We start from the raw sequence: 14100 nt of genomic DNA on the forward strand, positions 1-14100 counted from the left end.
ATTTAAAGAGAATGTGAGTTGCAACATGTTGGCAAAATGAAAGCTCCTCCACTAAACTGTAAGCTTGTTTAGGGCAAGAAGTGAGCCTTGTCCTTGGAATTATTTATAGCTCTGAGCACAGGAAGCATATACATCACATGTCTAAAAAATATCGGTGAAATTTTTGGAATGTGTTAAGAATCTTCAGCAATGGACAGTAAATTGCAAATGTCAAGAGTAGGGGTTTTGGGGTCAGTTATGGGTTTGGCTTCCACTGATATAGCTTCACTTAGTAACTTGTGATGGCCCTTGCCTCATCAAATTATTATCCATTTCAAAACATATGTGTTTAGCAACAGATACACCAGTGCATGTGCTAGGTGTTGTGGATTCAAGAGTGAAAGAGATAGAAACAGGATCTTTCCTCCTGTAACTAGCTCACAGTAGAGGAGGTGTAGGGATCTCAGAACAGATACAGATAATTCCAATAAAATGTGTTAAGTTTTGTGAGAAACGAGTACTACTGTTACCTAGACTACCTAAAAGGAGGGGTCAGGAGGTCAGGGAGAAGAGTGCTCCAGGCATTAGGGACAACGTGCAAAGGCCTGGAGGCGAGAATGATCCATGGTGCATTCCAGGGACTTAAATATATTCAGAGTCATTGAATTGTCACCTGCAATGAGAGGAGCTTGAGATGAGGCTGGGGAGGTGAGCAGGGCCAGATCCTGAGGGACCTTGTAGGGAATGCTAAGTAGTTTGGGCTCCGTTGAAAATCAAAGGGAATTTATTGAAGGGATTTGAGTAGGGCAGTGCCACAACGAAATCTGTTTTTGGATGATTGCTCTGGCTTGGATACATATTGGATGCAGGATGGAGAGGGTGAGCTTTACCAGTTGGGAAGGCTTTTGCAGTAATGTGGGTGGCAGATGGCCCATAGTCAAACAGTATGGTACAGTGGAGAATGCATAAGCTTGAGAATCCAACAAGACTTGGCTCTAAAACTTACTATGTGATTTTTAGCAAGTAACTATTTTACATAGTTTATTTTACACTTTCTCCTGCAAAATGGAGTAACTTTGACTGTCTGACATGGGACTTAAATACTGTACCTAAGCTGCCAGGTATTATATGACACACACTTCAGTAATGTCCCTTTCTGCTGCTCTTTCCTCTCTCCTGGTATTTCTTCCCCTTTAATGTACAACTTTATGCTTTTAAATAGGATCTTTTGTTACTGTTGTTGTTGGTCCTTTTTATCCCTGGACCATGTATATGGTGAAGGCTCCTCCTTTTAAAAATTCTGCCTTTGTGACAGCTGCAGTTCTCCCAGAATGTTCTGGCCTATCACAAGGTTACCTCTGAAGAAGCTGGTTCTGTTGAACACTTTATTCCGGTCTGGGCCATGTTATAACCAATGAAAAGCAAGCTTGGTAAAGATGAAAATTTTCACTCCTTTCCCTTTTGGAACTTTCTGGTAACTGCATTCTCCCCCTCAAGCCCTTGGAATGCAGCTTTGGTGTTATCTTTGGCCATCCTCTGGGCTGCTTCTTAAGCACTTGTGGAGAGAGAACTTTGTATTTTTTACAGAACAGACCTTATTTTCACTCTGAGAATATTCCAAAATCCTGTCATATTTTCCTTTCTGACATCTCTAAAATTCTTCTTTTCCCATTGATCTCCAATAACTAAAATCCTTTTCCATATTTTGGCCCTCTTTTTCTTCCATTCCTTATAAATACCTCTATTGTGGTCTCTATTCTTGAATTCTGTCTCTGTTAAAGCAATCTCCTTGCTGCCTTTATTATAGCATCTTTTTAAAATGCCTTCCCTGATATCTATCATCGGCATTAAATATGGACTTTAGGGACCTTCACCGATCTTCATTGCCTGATTATTTTTTTCCCTGCTAGTTCCCTATATATCTTCTTAATTTCTTAATATATGACCTCCTTATATGTGTTTTTATTTTTTTCATTCACTTTTTGTTTTCCTAGGCAGTTTTCAAGCTGTCTCCTCCCTAGCCAAGTACATTTTATTTCCTTTTTACATGCCAAACCCAGCCTCAAACAAGTTTGTATCCTGAAACCCCTCTTATTTCTCCCATGGCTCTCTTCCTCATGTTTGCTGTCTCCCTCTTCATGATGATGGTCTTTTCTTTTTTAAAGAAAGCCATGTGGAGAGGGCTGTCTTTCTTTTTTTTATTTTTTTTTATTTTTTGGCTGTGTTGGGTCTTCGTTTCTGTGCAAGGGCTTTCTCTAGTTGTGGCAAGCGGGGGCCACTCTTCATCGTGGTGCGCGGGCCTCTCACTATCGCGGCCTCTCTTGTTGCGGAGCACAGGCTCCAGACGCGCAGGCTCAGTAGTTGTGGCTCACGGGCCTAGTTGCTCCACAGCATGTGGGATCTTCCCAGACCAGGGCTTGAACCCGTGTCCCCTGCATTAGCAGGCATATTCTCAACCACTGCGCCACCAGGGAAGCCCAGATGGTCTTTTCTTTATCGAGTGATGCTATAGCTATGTGATTGAGTGTACGTATACTCTCTTTTGATACAAGCAGATCTATCATTTATTAAGGAAGGTCTTCGCTTAGTTGATTTAAGTCCATTCTCTTGCTTTCATTGCCACCGCCTCGGTTTGGGGCTGACAACTGGTCTCACTGCCTCAGCTATCTTTCCCAGCTATTCTGTCCTTCACATGGATCTCAAAAATGTCTTTCTGATTTGGTCCCTTTCTCTTCTGAAACAGAAAACAAAACAAAACAAAACAAAACAAAACCGCACAGCTTCTGCTTTCCCTAGCCTGTAGAATGAGATTTACCTTCGCCAGGTGTGCATCAGGAGTTTTCATACATGGCCCCTCTTCATCATTCTAGACTCATCCTGTCACTTTTTTACCCTCGATCCTAAATTCCAGTCACAAAGAATTGCTGGAGGAGGTCATTTACCTTATTTGGAGGTTTAGAGTGGACTGCTACAGGACAAATATAGTCTGCGGAATTCTTTGCCATTTTTTTAAAACCAAAAGATTTCATGTAAAACTCTGTTTTTCTGGCTTCTCTCAGAAAATAGGGCAGTACTGCACCATATACACACCTGGCAACAAAGAGTTCGAGTTGAATGGTGGCTGCCCCTTTAGATGAAGTGTGTTCTTTCTCCAATTTGCCACTGTTTCTGTCACTTCCTTTTGTGTCCCCAACATTGAGGCAAAGTGTCATTTGCCATTTATTACTGCTCTTGTGCTTTTTTCTGTCTTAAGTATTAAGAATATTAAGTATTAACAGTATTAAGAGAGAATTGTACCACATCTCTATATCTATAGACTTACTGATAGATAAATAAAAGATGGGTAGATACTGTTTTGCATTTCAAGAAACATATGGGGCCCACTTCACTCTTTCATCCTTAGACCCCACAGGAATCTAAGTTTGGATCTCTGACAAAGTGACTTAGCGCTAAGGGTCTGTGTTCAAATCCTGCCTCCATCACTTACTAGCTGTATGGTTTTGGGCAGGTTACTTTAGCATCCTCTGCCTTACTTTCACCTCTGCAAATTGGGGATAACATTAGCGTGTACCTCACAGAATTTTTATGAAGATTATATGAGATAATCTATGTAGAGAATTTAGTAGAGGGATTGGAACATGGAAAGCATTCAATAAATCTTCACTACATTGTTATCACTATTATTATTATTATTTTTTATTATTATTCTATTTTCCCCAAATCTAATGGTGGGAATATCAGATCCATGAGGGACATGGTTTTGGGCAGAGTCTTTTGGTGCCTGTTTAACCACACCTCCCTAGCACTCAATTTTGCCACTTATTAGCTATGGGCCTAGTCAAGTTCTTTAACCCCACTGTGCCTCCATTTTATCATCTGTAAAATGTTAACAATAACAGTATAATAATAGTATCCACATCTTTGGTTCTGATATATCATCTAAGATAACTATGTACTATGTATTATGGTGTCTGCCACATAGTAAGTATGCAGTAAATGGTAGCTGTTATTGTCATCAGCTACCCTGGCAAAATTTTGCCTTTGTTTCCCTGGAGATATCACTTGATAGTTGTAAGGAGCCAGGGAGCCAGGTGATCCACCTGTATGTGATACGTGGGGCCCATACTTTTACATGAGCTTTTCAATAATTGAGATATAATTCATATACCATAAAAATCACCCTCTTAAAATGTATAATCTAGTGGTTTTTGATATATTCACAAAGTTGTGCAATCATCACAACTAATCTAATTCTAGAATGTTTTCATCATCCCCCCAGAAAACCCTGTATCCGTTAGCTGTCATCCCTCAAACTTACCCCCCAGCCCTTGGCAAGCACTAATATGATTTCTATCTCTAGGGATTTGCCTATTCTAGATGTTTCATGTAAATAGAATCATACAATATATGGCTGTGTACATTGGCTTTTGCCTGTGTGTTTCCCTAAAGAATAAAGCTGTACCCTTTTCCAGAAAACAAATTCCTACTGGGAAGATAAAGGAAGCCCTAAGCAGGAAGTAAGAAGTAGGAAGATAGCATAGGCCAAGACTGACCTAAGAGGAATAAAACCAAACAAACATGCATCTAAGGGCCAATTTGAGTAGGCTAGGAATGTTGAGGAGCTGTAAACTGTGACTATAAAGAGCAACTAAGCTAGATTCCTTTGGATTCTTCACAGTCAGCCCTCAAAAACAATATAAGGGTCTCAAATGCCCATCTGTGAATTCACCTGGGAGTTGGTTCAAAATGCAAATTCTGGGCTTTTCCTCAGGCTCGCTGAATCAGAATCTCCAGGATGGAGGTTTAGGAACTGCCACAAGCTTCCGCTAGGCAGTGGGTTTGGAAGTCATTGGACTACGTGGAACATGCTTGTATGACACTGAGCTGTGTTACTGTGTTCCATTTCAATGATACTGCTCTGTATTGTTGATGCTCTTCTTAAGTATGTATGTTGATCTTCCTTTTCTTTGTGCATCTCAGACCTGCTGCACAATGATACACAAAGTAGGGGCTCAGCACATTTTAGAAGATTGGTCATACAGGAACCTTGAGGGTATGGCTGGATTATTGCTGGCCACAAAGTCATTAAGGTCAACAGGGCCTAAGAGGAGACCTTTCTGGCACATTCTAAGCATTCTTTCTTTGAGATTTCAAGGCTGGGGTTTGTCTTCAGGGCTCTGACTTGTGCCCCAATGGTCAACAGCCCTTTGATCTCTGGGCTCCTGAGGATGTCCCCAGAACAGACCCTCAGGGGGACCTTCCAGCCATATGCATGGTGCTGATAGGTAGAGGAGTAACAACAGAAGCACAGGGGTGGTTCCTATACCTCACGGATCAGAATCCCCCAGGGGACCTGTTAACATTCCTATGCCTCCCCCAGACCCACTGAACCAGATTGTTGTCCAGGAAGGGGAAATTACTACTTAGACACTACCCAAATACTGCTGTAGAGTTTGAAGAACCTGGTCCTCCCGCCTGTGTCTGGAGCTACAACAGTGGGTTGTGCTCATGGGGATTTACTTGGGCAGGGCAGTGGACTAGAATTTGGGAGATCTAGGCTTAGTGTTGGCACTACCATTTAGTTGGTCCCTGTGTGACACTGGGTATGCCACTCACCTTTCAGTGTGCTTCTTTGTAAAATGAGGGATTTGGACCAGGAGAGACATCTAGAATGCAGACATGATCATTGGTATCTGTAGGAGGCTTCTCTAAAGGCTTGGATGTCAGCTCTAAAGGATTCTTTTCTTCATGTGCTCTGAGGACAGACCTGCTATCTCAGTCTGGAGTTAGCCGCTGTTCAGTGTCACTGGAGGCAAAGTTGCTGAAGCCCACTGTTTGGAGGCTGGAGGTTGGTGTGGAATGGTGGTGAGATTAAACAAGAAGCATGACAAGCCCTACCCCTTTCCCTGCTCATCCTCTCCTCTCTCTTCTTCCCATATTCCAGTAATTAAGAGTTTCATGTATATAAGTCCATTTTTAAATTGAAAATATCCCATGGGAATGTTAAAGCCACCAATTGTTAATACTCTAGTATGAAATACTCAAATCTAGCCATTGGGAGACTTCCTGTTTAACTAGTATTTGTGGTATTAAAGAAATTTGAGTGGATGGGTAATAGCACATGCACTTGGGTTCCTGGAGCCTGAGGTAGGGGACACAGTGGCACAGCAAGGGAGGGGATGGCAGCCAAAGATAGTCGTTGATTTGGTGGTTTTGCCTAGACCTTGGCAGTGGTGCGACAGTACATCTCCTGTGATGCTTTGGGCAGAGATGCCCTAAACTAGTGATGCTTCACCTAGACCATCTTTGGGTGAGGTTCTTATCACTCTTATTTTGTTAATTATACTGGAAATCAATCATTTTGGCTGCCCAGGAATTGGGTAAAGCTTGGGTCACTGTACTTCTCACTTTTCATGGGATCTTAAATCCAAATTTATCCCCAAATACTATCCTTTATTCAACTCTCACTCAGGTCACAAAATCAAACTCCATTCAGGTGAGCCCTGTGAAACACTGTGAAGAAACAGTGGCTGGTTTTGGATTCTGTGGGCTCTCTCCTTTTCCCCCAGTTTGTCTCTCCCTAGCCCACTCATTCTACATCCTTTCTACATGCGGATTCACTTGTATTTAATAGCAATTATAATTTTTCCTCTTTCTTTGGTTTAGCAAAATAAACGAAGGAACAGAGAATCCTTAGGCATACTTTGTGTGTTCCTGTAGTCTCTGCCCCATTGTCTGAAAAACCAGACTTCATTTAGATGGCAATGAATCCATCAACGGGTTTTGTTTAAGCCATGTATTTACCAAGATCCTCACTTGAGCAGTGGCTTAACTTTTCAATCTTTCATTTATAATTTTACAGTTGCTGAGACAGAAAACCCACTCCTTTGGAGGAGCATGGCCTTTTCCCATATTGCTTCCCACCGCTGCTTCTGAGCTTCTTGAACCCTGGCCCCTGGAAACCACCATTAACAAGACCTTATGGATGGGCTATCTACCGCCTGAGAGAAGAGGAACATCAACTGCAGTTTCTAACTAGATTGCCTTCTTCATTTCAAGTAACGGCTGCCATCAGGGTCAAATTAAAGACAGACCAGCTGGACAACTGCTTGGAGGACTAACCCATAAGGGCACTAAAATGTCCACAGTGTGCTAACACATCTATGGAAATATAGGGAGAGGAAAATAATACCAGCTGTTCTTTTAGGGAGAACTCTGTTTGGGGCTGGAAGAAATGGTTTGAAGTTTCTTGGTGGTGGAAAGTAGGTAGTAATCAGAATATAGAGGAGCATGGGGATGGTTTACTGCAGGGATCCTGTTTTTCCTACTGGGATATATAAATTGGGTGCCCCAGCTGGATTGTTTGTGACCATGGAGGGTAGGCAGACTACCCCAGTGGTCCTCCTGCTCAATTCTTCTCCACACACAGCTCAACCTGTCCTCTAGTAAAGATCCTGCAAGCAGTGGTTTGAAGGGGACACCAATTTATTAGCGTACACATCTCCATTCTGCACTCTAGAGCTTGTAAATGAAGACATAGTCATAGATTGTCTCTCTTCCAGTTCTAGAATGTTAGCCCTTAATGTGCCTTCATTTACTCGGGGGTAAGGGTTGTTAGCTAACAGAGCAGATCAAGTCAAATGGAGCTTGAACTCTTGTGGGCTGGGTGATCAGATCCTGTGTTAACTAGATGGAGACCAAGTGGAATTGAGATTTTCAAAAATAGTTTGCTGAAGGGTGGTACTGTCAATTATTTGCAAATGAGGACATCAAGGAACATTCTTGGAATCATGAAATATAGAACTTGTGGTCGTGTTCAATAATTTAACAGATAGTTAAGTACCTAGTGGACACTATGGAGACTTAAGACCAAGATAGACATGGTTCCTACCCTCATGGAACTTATATTCTAGTTTCTCTTCAGTGTGAAGAGCAGTGGCTACAGCAAACAAGTGGCCACAAAGATATTCTCAAGTCCAGGATTCCAATTAATAGAGTACTTTCTCTTGCCTTAATCATGCCTAGTGACCAAGCTTTTACAAGAATTATAAGTCTGCATTCTATAAATGCTCGGTGAACCAGTGTGAACTGTTTCCCTAGCAAGCTGAAGTCCCATGGTGTCAAGGGAAGGGTTTAGGATTAGTAGGATTTCTGGAAGGGGAGATATTAAGTGACTTGGGTCAGGAAATATGAAGGGATAGAACCAGCAATTGCTTTTGTCCTATGTAGGAAAACTGCAGTGTGAGACATGCTGGGCTGGAAACTTTGAGACCCAGGTTTTAGTCTTTATTCTAAGACTATCAAGCTATGTGACTATGGTCAAGTCACATTACATTCCACTTGGAGGTATCTTGAATGACTTCAAGATCCCTTCCAGCTCTAAAAATGTTAACATCAGGCCCTGGACTATAGGACAACTGTCTAGTTTCTAATTCAACTGTTCCTAATCTGTTAGGTCAAATAGATCTGCAATAGTCATTTGACTGTTATTTTTTGGAGGGGTTTTTATCAACCTTGTAGGATACAATGAGTCTGTCTCTCCCCTTTGGAGTTGAGAAGGTTCTAGAAACATACCCTGTAGAGCTCATAGAGGCTTTATTCCTTTTTTCATCCTTTCTTCTCTCCCTGCCTTTCTCCCTCTCCTTTCCTTCATCACATTTCTATGGAGCATACACCACATGCTTTGTACTGGGTGTGGGCTAGGTTTGGAGACACAAGGTAAATCTGACATATTCCCACACTCCAGAAGCTTTCACAGGAGAGGGGACAATACCCTCCTTCCTTTCATCTGCTGGCTTTCCTTTTGATGATGTTCCAGGGGAGTGTGCTAGTGGGTAACCGGCTACAGGCAGGTGCCTCATTCTGCTCAAGCAATTTTGAGGTGCCCTGAGATACACATCCAGGTAATTAGTTCAGCCCAGGGTCACCATGAAAAGATCTATGTCCAGATAAAAGGAAGAGATGACTTTTCACTTCTTGGAATAAATCTGAGATAATCCACTATACAATGATGGTCACTGTCTACCCCATCCTTTGCAACCCATCTTTGCTCAGGTGGGGAGACTCTAGGTGACTAGTTCCTAAACTTAAAAAAAAATCTCTCAATAAATAGACATCTTTCCTGTATACTGTGTTTCATATATTCACTATGGCTGGTGGCCTCTTTAAAAAGGAAAGGGAAAACACTAATCAGACAAAAAGATATTGTTATATATTCTTACCTCTTTGTGAATCCTATGTAAGTGACTTCTCTTTATCTTTCTTCCATCATTAGCAACTCTATTTGACAGTTATCTCTAAGTGCAGAAAATATTTTATGGAAAAATAAATCAATGGAATTTCATATTCAGAATTGCTGACATAAACTGTTTTATTTGAGACTTTTATCTTGGGAAATAGTTTTAGGGACTTCAATGTCTGGCTTAAACGCTGGAATTAATTACTCTTGACTCTCAATTTTGCCTCCCATTTGAGGTCAAGGAATGTACTGACACCTCCAGTTAATGCTTATACCTCTCTGTGGCCAAGAGCTTTAATTTTCTCTATTGCTTTCATTTTTTTTTGCAGCGGTACTGCATTACTAAATGGATTGATTAATGCTTCATCTCTTCTCCTTGTTCTTACTTTACCTCTTGTAAATATACTAAAAACAGTGTAAGGTTCACAACATCAGATGGCTGATAGGACTTACAAGAGAAACAAAGGGCCTGATAACTCACATAAATGGAAAATCAACCCTGGAATAATTGACAGCATATTCAAATATCTTAGTGCAGTGTTACTCTCATTAAGCAGAAGTGGTATCAGTAAATCTATACAACTCTACATATTCTAATGAAAAGGGAAATTTTTTTTTTTTTACATGCTGGAGGAGCTGTAGCAGAAAAGGGAATATTTTGTCAAACGTCTCATATTTCCAAATATCTGGATATTGGCCATTATGAAGAAAAAATACAAATGATGGACTATCTCTTATTTGCCTACTCCGAAGTCTTGTAGCTCCAGCCATTGACTCTAAGGCAATTTACATTTGTTTTCTCTGTCCTTCTTGAGAGGAAACGAAAATCTAATTTTTTCAAGCAACTAAAATTCTTTTGCTTCAGCTAGGATGAAAGAATTAGTTCTGTCTCCTTGTACATAACTGTATATTTCACCTTTCTTAATGATTGACAGAAAACAGATAAACTGAGACATCTCTGAATCGGGGTTGAATGTACTCTCTTGGTGGCCCCATTGCTAATCTGTTTGACTATTTTGCAGGATTTCTTTACTCTGTAATGGAAAGATTTATTAAATATGAGGGGTGCAAAGCTTTCTGAATACAAATGAACTTATTTGCCAAAATTTAAATGCTCCTTCTTGTCAGTGAGTGCCTGTCTCACTTAACAGGATCCAAATTGAATAATAAAGAAAATTAGACTATATTGTACCTCAAGAGAAATCGTGCATGAATTATAACATAATAGTGAGGGGGAAAGGGGTCATATTTTTGAAAAAAGGGTAGATGATTTGGATCATATAAAAAATGATTAACTCAGAGAAAATGAATTCTTTTCAAAGAAATATACTAATTCAATGAGCAGGATTTCCCATGCACAAGCAATCTACACCTTTGGCTAGCTTAGAATTTTTTTTGGCTGTGCCACACAGCTTGTGGGATCTTAGTTCCCTGACCAGGGATTGGACCTGGGCCCTCGGCAGTGAAAGCACCAAGTTCTAAACACTGGACCGCCAGGAAGCTCCCAGGCTAGCTTAGAATGAAACTCATAATCATATGGAAATGCATGGTAGGTTTCAGTGGTTACAATTTACTAACCTTATTCCATCATATACCTGTGATGGAGTTGGAAATCCAATAAACATCCATTGAAAAATGAACACAGATCTCCAGAGAAGTACAATAGGGAGACAGAATTTGAGAAATTGCCCCAATTCTTTCTTTAATCATGGGGTAATGAGGCTGTCCCTTGGTCAGTACGGTTATTCCCATTGCCTTGATGTTATCACTAATAAAGCTGATGATCACAATGCCTTTCCCTTGCCAGCATTCGAGGGGCACTGTGGGAAGAAGAGGGCAGCCCTCTTGACCAGGGAGACAGGCTGGGAGAACTTCAGCAGCCATACAAACTGTTGACCATGCTCACGGATGGAAACAGAGTGCACGTGTGGAGTAAAATAAACTGGTAGAGGGGAAGTGAGGAAGAACATAAAGGTGGGACTGTGCAAAGACAGGAATTGGTCCCTGTCATACACTTGAAATAGGAAGGTACCTGTTGGAAAAGAATGAAGTGAGGGAGGCTCCTAAAGTAGAGAAAATAAAGGGAAGAATGATTGTCTCCAGAGTTTGCTGAAATTAATTATCCTGAGATTTCAGGAGGTGGAAAGGAAGATCAAGAGAAAGGAAGAAGGCTCTGAAGCCTGTGAAGTTTCAAAAACAAAAGAAAATGCAAACAAAAAAGTTAAAAAAATAAAGTCATGCTTTTCTTGGAGAAGAGACTGGGCATTAACAGAAAGTTTGATGACAGCAGGATTTGTATTTAGGGGTTTACTTTCAATCTAAGAGAAGTTTTATATGACACAGATGCAAAAGACATTAAAGTCTTTTGGCCATGATACTGGGCTTCAATTGCAAAGGGGAAAAAGGATGGTCAGCGCATCTCAGATAAATACCAACTGTGCAATACTTCATTTGAGATTTGTATTATCTCCAATTAAGTAAAAAAAAGAGACCTAGTGAATTTGATTGCCTCCGTAGGAAGGCTTGAGAATTAGAAACCTAGATTTCCCACATGGGATGATAATTTGACATTAAAAATTAATAAATAGAGAGTCTGGGGACATTAAGATTCATCTCCACCATTTCAAATCATGATCCACACCTTCAGAAAAAAAGAGCTTGGGACTTGGAAAGTAGAAAGGAGAAGGGAAAGAGATGACTGATAGGTGGGTGAGCAAGAAGGGGGAAATGAATGCTGCAAACCAAATAACTACACAAATTGTGAGAAAACTAAATGAACAACAGAGTTTGAAAGATAAGTGGTTAATGAGGAATATGAGATAATAAGACATTTAAAAATAGTAAATTACTATGGAAAGTGAGGATGAATGATGAATTACATGGGAGATGATTAAGGTACACAGGAAGATAAGGAAGGGAGGAGGTAACTGGGATGGAAAACAAAACGTGACTAATAGGTGGAAAGGGCAGGCTTGAACTCTCGACGGCATGTCCCCCAACCTCTGGAGAACGTGCACAACCTAGAAATAAAGGAGGAACAGATGAAAAGAGTTCACGGTTAACGTGAAATCATGAGGACAACAGAGGAAGCAGTAAGTGTCATTTGTCCTCAGGAATGAAAGCATTTCTAGAGAAATGTATTAGTCTGGGTTGTCCATTCATCTATGAGTAGAATTGTCTTCATCCACTTCTTACAAAATGTTAAATTACAAAATGAGTGCTATTAAAGAAATGCTAAGCACTGTCAGAGGAAGTTGAAGAAAAGATTGCATCTAGAACAACTGAAGTGGGGACTAAGTGAGCAAATCTGTTCACAGTCTTTTATATAAAAATTTTTGAAATTCAGCCCCTTAATGAAAAAAAACTGGAGAGAATTTATCCAAATAGAAATGTGGGCAGTGATGGGGGAGGGGAGAGTTTTAACTGTTGTAAATATTTTAGAATATATTCTTCTACAATATTTTTTTTTTCCTCGTCAAATGAGTGAGATTAAGCTAAAAAGCTCCTGGGTATTGCTTTAAACACACTGGATGAGAGGGTTTACAGCAATGTAAAGTATTCCTAGTAGTAGAAATAGCATAAATTTTTTAAGACGATTAATATCTGGAGCACGTCTAAATGCTTGTGATTATCCTTTCACTTTCTCGTGTTTGTGCAGGGGATTCCTTTCAGCGAGACAGTACCAGACCCCCTTCAGAGGGAAGCTGATAAAGTAATTTAGGTGGAAAGGCCTAATGAGCTAATGATGTTAAGGCCAGTTAACACCTAATAAGAACATAACCACCAGGGATGATATTGTTGCTTATTAATTATAATGATGATGTGGAGGAAAGAGACAAGGTGGCACTCATTTAGCAGAGAGCACTCATGAGTAAAGCTGTTTTCTCAAAGGGCAGGTTGCAGGCAGTTCGAGTTAGAAGTAGGGCAACATGTAGCCGAGTTTGAAATTTATGGCCGTTGGGTTATACTGGCGACCACAGAACTGGAGGCCAAGCAGGAGGTAACAGATGCCTTCCTGATGGTGACCAAGACTGGAATGGAGACTGCTGTGGTTGCAGGGCCGGGCCATGCTCAGAGTCAGAGACTCCGGGCTGAGTTTTGGGGGCTGTCCTCTTGCCTCAGATTCCACAGTGGTCATTCGTGGGCAAACAGGCAGGTGTCCAGAACTGGACTGGGTGTGCTTCCAGTTCTGTGACCTTCCCCTCCACTCCACTTGGTCCTGGGAATCAGACCCATAGCATAACTCTTCAATTGGTGATGGTGCCCTTCCCTGTTGAGGGAGCCCAGAAGATCCTTTGGGCCTGTTTTTAGAGTCACAGACTTGATCTGTTGCCTTCATCTGCTGACTTGAATGTAAGGTTTCTTGGTGTTAGTCACTGCCCCTGCTCTGCTTCCTGAACTCCCCGTGGGTGTGGTTCATCCAGGGCAGGGGAATTGTATAAGTTCATTGCAGATACACTGGTGTCTGTATTAGTCACAGAGCAGGAGTCGAGGATGTGAGGAAGACGCAGCCATGTGAAAAAACTTGACGCTTTTGGAAATCTTGAGAGTGCTCAAGGGAGGCACAGCAGCTTGAAGTCCAGGAACAATCTGGGGAAGCAGATTTGGGGCCGTTAGGGATATTGGAAACTCTTCTCCTGATTCGCTGTCTTTTGCCTCACTACGTGGGTCTCTATCTGGGTCCTAGAGCCTAGGCTGTCACTCACTCGTCTCTGGGTCTTTGGATGCCACCTCTGCAATAATAGGACGTAGTTTTCCACACCTTCCTGCGCTATTAATTTTATTAGCTGGATGAGGGCCATCTCACAGGATTTTTCTTGTTCTATGTGATGGCGTCACTGACCCTGCCATAGAAAGGAAATAACTTTCTCATCGTTAACTTC

General features: G+C 41.2%; 1 long non-coding RNA gene across 1 annotated transcript in view; it reads left to right on the forward strand.

The window, feature by feature from the left end:
• Positions 1–10408, forward strand: part of LOC309665594 — a 39363-nt gene extending 28955 nt beyond the window's left edge. Inside the window, exon 3 of the long non-coding RNA XR_014266554.1 lies at positions 6842–10408. This is a non-coding gene — a long non-coding RNA (uncharacterized lncRNA). The remainder of the gene's footprint in view (positions 1–6841) is intronic.
• Positions 10409–14100: the final 3692 nt, after the last annotated feature.

This window comes from Balaenoptera physalus (assembly GCF_965194825.1).
Source record: "Balaenoptera physalus genome assembly, chromosome: 8".
NCBI classification, from domain to species: domain Eukaryota; kingdom Metazoa; phylum Chordata; class Mammalia; order Artiodactyla; family Balaenopteridae; genus Balaenoptera; species Balaenoptera physalus.